This window comes from Nomascus leucogenys, chromosome 3 (assembly GCF_006542625.1).
Source record: "Nomascus leucogenys isolate Asia chromosome 3, Asia_NLE_v1, whole genome shotgun sequence".
In the NCBI taxonomy this organism is placed as follows: domain Eukaryota; kingdom Metazoa; phylum Chordata; class Mammalia; order Primates; family Hylobatidae; genus Nomascus; species Nomascus leucogenys.
The window spans coordinates 75,401,075-75,411,355 of record NC_044383.1 but is presented as its reverse complement, the minus strand read 5'-3'; the positions used below and the strand labels follow the sequence as shown (position 1 = coordinate 75,411,355).

Below are 10,281 nucleotides of genomic sequence, written 5' to 3'. Positions count from 1 at the left end.
TGACATTGCCCCAGGAGATCCTGAAAGCATGTGTCTAAGGTAGTCAGGCTACAGCTTGGTTGTATACATTTTTTTTTTTTAGACAGAGTTTCACTCTTGTTGCCCAGGCTGGAGTGCAAGGGCACAATCTCGGCTCACCGCAACCTCTGCCTCCCGGGTTCAAGCAATTCCGCCTCAGCCTCCCGAGTAGCTGAGATTACAGGCATGCGCCACCACACCCAGCTAATTTTGTATTTTTAGTAGAGATGGGGTTTCTCCATGTTGGTCAGGCTGGTCTCAAACTCCCAAATTCAGGTGATCCACCCACTTCAGCCTCCCAAAGTGCTGGGATTACAGGTGTGAGCCACCGTGCCTGGCCTGGTTTTATACATTTTAGAGAGACATAAAACACCAATCAGTACATCTAAGCTGTACATTGGTTCGGTCCAGAAATATGGGACAACTCAAAGCAGGGACTTCCAGGTCATAGGTAGATTCAAAAAAAGTTTATCAGCCGGGGGCTGGGCAGATCACGAGGTCAGGAGATTGAGACCATCCTGGTCAACATGGTGAAACCCCATCTCTACTAAAAATACAAAAATTAGCTGGGTGTGGTGGAGGGCGCCTGTAATCCCAGATACTCAGGAGGCTGAGGCAGGAGAATCACTTGAAACCAGGAGGCAGAGATTGCAATGAGCCGAGATCGTGCCACTGCACTCCAGCCTGGTGACAGAGCAAGATTCCATCTCAAAAAAAAAAAAAAAAAAACAAACCAAACAAACAAAAAAAACCACAAAAAACAAAAAGAGTTTATCTAAAAACCTAAAATCAATAGAAGGGAGTTTCTGGGTAAAGACAAGGGGTTGTGGAGACTAAGTTTAATAGATTGCAAAGGTTTTTTATTAGACATAAAAAGATGCCAGACTCTTCAGTGAATTCTCTACTGGCTAAGGAAAAAGACATGGAAAGGGAAGGGGATTCTCTATAGAATTTAGATTTTCCTCACAAGAGATCTTTGCAGGGCCATTTCAAGATATGTCAAAGAAATATATTTTAGGGTAAAATACTTCAATTTCTTTCAGAGCCTACCATCTCATGTTGGTATCTTATTGTTATAAAGAGTGTTTTGGCTGAGTGTAGTGGCTCACACATGTAATCTGTGTCACTTTGGGAGGCCAAGATAGGCAGATACCTGAGGTCAGGAGTTTGAGACCAGCCTGGCCAACATGGCAAAACCCTGTCTCTGCTAAAAAAAAAAATACAAAACTTAGCCAGGCATGGTGATGCACACCTGTAGTCCCAGCTACTCTGGAGGTTGAGGTAGAAGAATCACTTGAACCCAGGAGGCAGAGGTTGCAGTGAGCTGAAATCGCACCATTGCACTCCAGCCTGGGCAACAGAGCAAGACTCTGTTTCAAAAAAAATATCTGTTCTGTCAGTCTTAAGGTTTCTGTTTTATTTATTTATTTATTTATTTATTTATTTATTTATTTATTTATTTATTTATTTTTTTGAGACAGTGTTTCGCTCTGTCACCCAGGCTGGAGTACAGTGGTGTGATCTCAGCTTACTGCCACCTCTATCTCCTGAGTTCAAGTGATTCTCATGGTTCAGCCTCCTGAGTAGCTGGGATTACAGGTACGCACCACCACACCAGGCTAATTTTTGTATTTTTTACTAGAGACAGGGTTTCACCATTTTGGCTAGGCTGGTCTTGAATTCCTGGCCTCAAGTGATCTGCCCACCACGTCCTCCCAAAGTGCTGGGATTACAAATGTGAGCCACTGTGCCTGGCCTGAACTAGTTTTTCAGGTTAACTTTGGAATGCCCTTGGCCAAGAGGCGGTTCATTCAGTTAGTTGAGGGGCTTAGAATTAAATATTTGGTTTACATTTTGCTGGAATTTTTTTTTTTTTGAGACAAGGTCTCACTTTGTTGCCCAGGCTGGAGTGCAGTGGCAAGATAATAGTTCATGGCAGTCTCAACCTCCTGGGCTCAAGCAATCCTCCCAACTCAGCCTCACAAGTAGCTGAAACTACAGGTGTGCACCACCACACATGGCTAATTAAAAAAAAAAATTTGTAGAGACCGAGTCTCCCCTTTGTTGCCCAGGATGGTCTCAAACTCCTGTGCTCAAGCAATTCCTCCTGCCTTGGCCTCCCAAAGTGCTGGGATTACAGGCATGAGCCACTGTATTAGTTCATTGTCACATTGCTATAAAGAAATATTCAAGAGTGAGTAATTTATAAGAAAAGAGGTTTAATTGGCTCACAATTCTACTGGCTGTAAGGAAGCATGGCACATCTGTTTCCGGGGAGGCCTCAGGAAACTTACAATCATGACGGAAGGTGAAGGAGGAGCCAGTACTACACATGGCTGACGCAGGAGGAAGAGAGAGATGGGGGAGGTGCCACACACTTTTAAACAACCAGATGTCATGAGAACTCACTCACTATCACGAGAACAGCACCAATGGAGAAATCTGCACTCATGATCCAATCACCTCCCACCAGTCCCCACCTCCAATATTGGGGATTACAATTTGACATGAGATTTAGGGAAGGGAGGACACAAATCCAAACTGTATCAGCCACTTTGCCCAGCCTGCTGGAAGTTTTTAATAAAGAATCTCAGATTAGACTTTTAAAGGCTGAGAAGCCAAGCTAAAGATCGGCCACTAAAGTGTGCCCGTAATACCTATATGAATTCAGTGAATTTCTCTCTTCTTGAGGTTCCCCAAATATCTTGAGTTTCTTGGGCCTGTCAGAAAGTAACACTCTTTACTTACTAGAAAATCAGGAACTCTGCAAGGGAACAGTGTAGACAAGGCACCAGGCCAATCTTTTCCCAAATCGACTGGCTTTAACATCAACCTCGATTCCTCAAAGCAGTCTGGTCACATCTGAAAATACAACATTCCAGTCAAAGCCTTGGTAAAATAGCCAGTGTCTCCGATTGTGTCCTGTCACAGAAGAAAACAAATTCTTATTAAACTTATGCAAATAATTACATTGTCAACTTGTATGAATAGTTTTTGAATTCTGATGAAATCAGGTACAGAAAAAGGTAAATGTTTTAATTTTGCTCACAAAAGTATACTTTACCTAATTGCTGTAAGCTACAAACAACTTAAGATAAAAAAAAAGTTTACTGACGATGGAAAACAAAACATAAGAATCAGCAATGCTTGAGTGGGACATCCAACTTCTGAGTAGAAACCTTTGTGGCACCAGCGAAAAAAAATAGAATTAAATATGGGTGATGTTTAGAAAGGCAAGATTTTTGTTCAGAAGTGTGCCCAGTGCAACACCATGGAAAAGGGAGGCAAACCTGTAATCCCAGCACTTTGGGAGGCTGAGACAGGAGAACTGCGTAAGCCCAGGAGATCAAGACCAGCCTGGGGAGCATAGTGGGGCCTCATCTCTACAAAAAACAATAAAATATAGCTGGCCATGGTGGTGCATGCCTGTGAGAGGCTGCGGTGGGAGAACTGCTTGAGCCAAAGAGTTAGAGGCTGCAGTGAGCTGTGTTCACACCACTGTACTCCAGCCTGGGTGACAGAGTGAGATCATGTCTCAAATAAATAAATAAATGAAAGAACCAGCAATATTTCAAGCAGAAAAGTTATAGGAAAATTATTTCAGCTGGGTGCAGTGGCTCATGCCTATAATCACAGCACTTTAGGAGGCTGAGGCAGGAGGATCGCTTGAGCCCAGGAGTTTGAGACCAGCCTGGGCAACATAGCGAGACGTTGCCTGTACTAAAGATAAAAAATTAGCCAGTCATGGTGGTACATGCCTGTGGTCCCAGCTGCTCAAGAAGCTGAGGTGGGAGGATCACTTGAGCCCAGGAGGTCGAAGCTGCAGTGAGCTGATCATGCCACTGTACTCCAGCCTGGGTGACAGAGCGATACTCTGTCTAAAAAACAGAAATAACAACAATTTCAGTCCTTTGTTACTTTAGTCTCATGTAATTAATTCTTGCTCTGCTTGACATTGGTTAGCAATTTTATGAGTCCCCTTTCTTCACTGAAGTTTTTGAAATTCTTATGCAGTCCAATTGTGTGATCTCAAAATTATCAGCAGAGGTGTGTATTTCACAGTACCTGTGAGAGTCTTCATTTTTTTCCATCAATCTTCTTGAAGACACAACACTCTAGGATTTACAAAGAGAATGTAGGGAAAAAGCATTAGAATCATGCAATTTGCCAAGATATACCAGATTTTTAGGAATCTCATGCAATTTTTGAACACGTTAACACATTTATACAAATATAACCCAAAGTTAAGCATCATTTCATTCTTTTTTTCCCCAAAGAATTACAAAGCTACTTTTAATACTTTGGGGTGAGCCCCCACAGGAATAAAAAACACTGGGAAGGGGCAACTCTGTGACTCCCATGGCCCGGGGCAGAGAGGCTACTTGAGGGGAAGGAAGCACCAAAGGGACCTGCTGCAGATGCAGGGACACTGGTGAATGGCAGGAGGGTTGCGCATAAAGCCACAAAGCTACTTGGGTTTCTCCTTCTTCTCATTTGCCCTTTTCTGCTTTTGCTGCATGATCTCTGAGTCCCTCTACTTGCAGGTGGCATCAGAAAGCTGGCCATCTTGGTGCTTTCTCTTAAATGAGTTGCTCTGCTTTTCCATATTTTCTGTTGGGTGAGCTCACACTGGTCACCATATGTCATGGCATTGACCGACACCCTGGGAGGCCAAGGTGGGAGAATCACTTGAGTCTACAAGTTTGAGACCAACCTGGGCAACATGGTGAGACCCTGCCTTTAACAAAAGTAAAAAAAATTAGTTGGGCATGGTGGCGCATGCTCATGGTCCTAGCTACTGAGGAGACTGAGATGGGAGGATTGAGCCCAGGGGTTTGAGGTTACAGTGAGCTGTGATTGTGCCATTACACTTCAGCCTGGGAGAAGGAGCAAGAGCCTGTCTCTTAATAAATGAATAAATAAGAAATGATAATTAAAAGATTAAAAAAATCTGCTCTTTGATAGAGAGGAGACTCAGTTTTTCAAACAATCTGAAAACTAGTAAAGACATTATGATGCAAATCCCTCGCTCTTTTTTTTTTTTTTAACAATTTACTCAAAAGGTGAACAACTCTTTTACTATTTCTTGTTAACACTACAGGAAAATATTATTCATAAGAAAACTTCAGAACAAGAATTCCTGAGGACAAAAAGAAAAAAGAGAAAACCAAATTCTATCTTTGTCTCAATGTATTACTAATGCTAAAGGATAATTTGGATAAAACTTTATAAACAGATTAATCCAATCTTTATCAGCTTTGACCACACAAGATTTCCATAGCCTTTTATTTATTTATTTTTTTTAAAATAGAGAGTAGGTCTTGCTGTGTTGATCAGGGTGGTCTCGAACTCCTGGCCTCAAGCAATCTTCTTGCCTTGGCCTCTCAAAGTGCTAAGATTACAGGTGTGAGCCGGCACACCTGGTCCCATAAACCTTTTATAACCTCTTACAAATTTTTTTTCACTCTTTTTTCCCCAACTTTCTGTATCCATTCACCCTTCCCTTATTTTTTCACTAATCTGTTTTTATTTCTTTAATTTAAAAGAACCTTTAAATAACTGCTAAACTACACAAAATTACTTTTCCTTGAACAAAAAAACACATCCTCATGTTTTTAAAATAACTTTCCTTACCAAAAACACTTGCTACTTTTCTTACGTACTTTGTATACAGAATTATTTCTCTTATATCTAGTAGTTTTAATTACATATATTAACTACAACTTTCTTAGTAATGCTAATTTCCAGTGAAAAACCTAGTAAGTAAACATTTTCTTTTTTGAGACAGATCATTCTGTTGCCCAGGCTGGAGTGCAGTGGCACGATCTCGGCTCACTGCAACCTCTGCCTCCTGGGTTCAAGTGATTCTTGTGCCTGGGCCACCTGAGTAGCTTGGATTACAGATGTGCGTCACTATGCCTGGTTAATTTTTGTATTTTCAGTAGAGACGAGGTTTCACCATGTTGGCTAGGCTGGTCTTGAACTCCTGGCCTCAAGTGATTTGCCCACCTTGGCTTTCCAAAGTATTGGCATTACAGGTGTGAGCCACTGCACTTGGCCAAGCAATTTTGATTGTTTGGTATCAGGTGCAGAGCCCGGCACAGAGGATAGAGCAGTCAAGACAATGCCTGGAGGATTTGACTCTTTCTAGCATGGCCAGGAGATACAGCTGGGTCAGGGAGGACATACTGGGCTTGGCTCTACCCTGTGGTTGGTGGCCTAAGTGCTGTGGATATGCATATGTCTTCAGGCCTCATTATGGCCACCTGTCTAGGCCACAGAATCTAACAACTCAAAACCAAAGATGTAAGCTTATAGATAAATCAAGACAATATCAAAAGTATCACAGAAGCCACAGTTTTATTACCTTAAAACATCTAGCAGAGACAGCGTACATTTGTCTGACCAGTATACTCAAGCAAAAATGTCTAAAATTCTGAAGATATTTCTATTTTATTTTACCAGCAATTTAAAACCTGGCTTTATTTAATAGAGATGACTAAAGTCATGTGAATTTGAAAAGCATTTGGGCTAGTTATTTACTTTATAAGTGCTCATTTATTTGTAGGTCAATTTGGTACCCTGTAGACAATATGCAAACAGCATGTTTATACATGTTTATACATAAAAATACAGACAAACAGCCAGGTGTGGTGGTGTGTCCCTGTGGTCCCAGCTACTTAAGAGGCTGAGGTGGCAGTTCAGCCTGGGCAATATAGTATGACTTTGCCTTTAAGAAAAGTTAAAAATAAAAAAAATTTTTACTTAAAATACAGACACCCAGGTGTGGTGGCTCATGCCTTGTAATCTCAGCCCTTTGGGAGGCTGAGGCAGGAGGATCACTTGAGTCCAGGAGTTCAAGACTAGCCTGAGCACCATAGCAAGATCCCATTTATACAAAAAATATTAGCCAGGTGTGGTGGTGTGTGCCTGTGGTCCTAGCTACTCAGGAAGCTGAGGCAGGAGGATCACTTGTGCCCAGGTAGTCAAGGCTTCAATGAGCTATAATCACACCACTGCACTCCAGCCTGGGTGACAAAGTGAGACATTGTCTCAAAAATTAATAAGTTGCTGGGCGTGTTGGCTCATGCCTGTAATCCCAGCACTTTGGGAGGCCGAGGCAGGTGGATCATTTGAGGACTGGAGTTTGAGACCAGCCTGGCCAACATGGTGAAACCCCATCTCTACGAAAATACAAAAATTAGCTGGGCCTGGTGGTGCAAGCCTGTAGTTCCAGCTACTCTGGAGGCTGAGGCGTAAGAATCGCTTAAGCCCAAGTGGTGGAGGTTGCAGTGAGCTGAGATCACGCCACTGCACTCCAGCTTGGGCAACAAAGTGAGACTCTGTCTCAAAAAAAAAAGCCAAAAATTAATAAATTAAAAAAAAACCAGACAAACATACAGACTTAACAGCTTCAATTTTTAAAATTTTAGCAATTAGATATTTAAAACTCAATGTTTTATTTTTTTATTTGAGATATGGTTTTACTATGTTGAGCATGCTAACCTTAAACTTCTGAGCTCAAGCAATCCTTCTGCCTCAGTCTCCAGGTAGCTGGGACCAAAGGCACATGCCACTGTGCCCAGCTTAAAACCCACTAGTTAACAAAAGGACAATTAAAGTCAGTCATGCCTCTGTAAATGGAACAAGTTAAAGTTTATCTGTCTTACATGGCCAAAGCCTTTCCCTAGTTTTAGAGGAATCAGGATAGCAAATTTACATCTCAATGTAAAGAGAAAGAACGTAAGGGTTTTCAAGAAGGAGTTTGGTTGTGTTAGAGGAAGATTAAACATGGATGCCAAAGTCAAAGTCATAGGAATTTACTATAGATTTTACAAGGAAACATACAGATAAGCCTAGAGAAAATTCAGAAACCTTTTCCAAATAATCAACTGAATGCTAGAAAGCCATATTTTGGAGACCAATCTTGTTAGATACGTGGTTTTAAAATTTAGTTTCTGTTTCTTAACTGGATCACTGAGCTCAGGGTGGACCCCATTAAAAAATAGGGCCAACAAAGCATTTGCAGTTTCTAGCACCTAATACTAGTATATGTGAAGAGCAGGTGCAGCTGAAGGGAGAGCATCTAGAACCCCAGAAATCCAGGATCCCATTTTTACACTGAATCAAAGGTCTTTAAAAAGAGGGAAACACTAAGCCGGTCATGGTGGCTCATGCCTGTAATCCCAGCACTTTGGGAGGCTAAGGCGGTTGGATCGCCTGAGGTCAGGAGTTTGAGACCAGCCTGGCCAACACAGTGAAACCCCGTCTCTACTAAAAATGCAAGAAGTTAGCGGGGCGTGGTGGTGGGCACCTGTAATCCCAGCTACTAGGGAGGCTGAGGCAGGTGATTCGCTTGAACCTGGGAGGCAGAAGTTGCGGTGAGCCGCGATCGTGCCATTGCACTCCAGCCTAAGCAACAAGAGCAAAACTCCGTCACAAACAAACAAACAAACAAAAAGAGGAAACACTATGGGATCAGGTTGTGCAATGTTTCCACACTGCACCTTGTTGCAAGGATATTCCCCCAAGGCTGGTGGGTGACTCAACATCAGTTTGCCTACTCGGTGATCAAACCATCCCTCATGGGAGTCTTATCACTTGGTGGTGAGTGTTCCTACAGCCTCCAGGTGTCCAAACGACACCTCTCTTTATCTAAACGCATGAAGAAATAAGTAGCTTCCTGTAGTAATAACCATTCGTGATAATCACTGTCAGCCACCTCCAAAACTGCGGCCCTTGCCAGTGACCCACCAGTCTTCACACACAGAAAGGTCAGGTTTCTCTCACAGTACAAAGTAATCCCTGGTACCCCCCAAAGCCAGAGAGATCAGGAAACTCAGCGCAAAAGAGAGTAGAACTTTAGACATGAGAGTAACCTGCCCATGACTCTTTAGGCTCCAGAAGGAAAAGAGAAGACCCTAAAAAGGGGATGTATGGCACATTTTTATGTGTTCCTCAGGGGGTCTGAGGGCCATTAGATGTCCCCTGTAGACCGCTGTATGTGGAAATGAAAGTGGCAAAAAAGCCTGGGTACAGTGGCTCATGTCTGTAATCCCAGCACTTTGGGAGGCTAAGGCAGGAGGATTGCTTAAGCCCAAGAGTTTGAGACCAGCCTGGGCAACATAGTGGGACCCCATTGCTACAAAAAATGAAAACATTAGCCAGGCCTGGTAGTATACACCTGAGGTCCTAGCTATTTGGGAGGCTGAAGTGGGAGGATCCCTTGGGAAGTCAAGGCCGCAGTGAGCCGTGATTGTGCCACTGGACTCCAGCCTGGGCAACAGAGTGAAACCTTGTTTCAAAAAAAAAAAAAAAGAAAGAAAGAAAAGAAAAGGGAACAAAAGAAAAGAAAAAAAGGCAAAAAGGAAATAGAAGTGGAAAGAAATGGAAGAACAAATCTTAGAGGAGCCAATTTGGAGATTTTAAGCTTTCTTGAAAGGCCAGTGAAATTTTGTATTTTTCTCAGCAAAAATCATGCCAATAAAAAAGGAAGCAAATAGAAGAACCAAACATATAATTAGAAATGAAATTCAGTCGGCTGGAAAAAATTCCCAGAAACAGGATCCAAAAGAGAAAGCTTTTTTTTTTTTTTTTTTTTTTTTGAGACAGGGTCTCCCTCTGTCACTGCGGCTGGAGTGCAGTGGCACAATCACAGCTTACTGCAGCCTCAACCTTCCAGGCTTAAGTGATCCTCTTACCTCAGCCTTTCAAGTAGCTGGGACCACAGGTATGCATCACACACCAGGCTCATTTTTTTTCTTTTTATGGAAATGGGATTTCACTATGTTGCCTAGGCTGATCTTGAGCTACTAGCCTCAAGTGATTCTCCTGACTCAGCCTCCTAAAGTGCTGGGATTATAGGTGTGAGCCACTGCACCTGGCCAGTTTTCGTTTTTCAAAAAAAAAAAAAAGAAAAAAGAAAAAACAAAAATCAAAAACATTATAGTCTAAATATCAGCTTTTGATTAAGCTGACTTCTGAATGACCATAAAGATTAAAAAAAAATTTACAAATCTCTTACTATCAGATTTTATCCAGGACAAACAGCCAATATGCCTGGCTTTTGAACTTTTTACCAAAGATATCTTCCAAAAGACTCACCAAAACCAAAATGCCTTAACCAAGATTATGACTTAACCAAGGATGTATGAGGCATCTCCAAAGAGGTGCAAATCAGTCCTCACAAGATTCAGAACCACCCCAAAGATAGCTCCAAGAAACGAAAGTTTCATTAGACACAAATGGGGTACAACTCACATT

General features: G+C 42.1%; 1 pseudogene; it reads right to left on the bottom strand.

Moving 5' to 3' along the window:
- Positions 1-4,486: 4,486 nt before the first annotated feature.
- LOC100588906 lies at positions 4,487-4,624 on the bottom strand (annotated as a pseudogene).
- Positions 4,625-10,281: the final 5,657 nt, after the last annotated feature.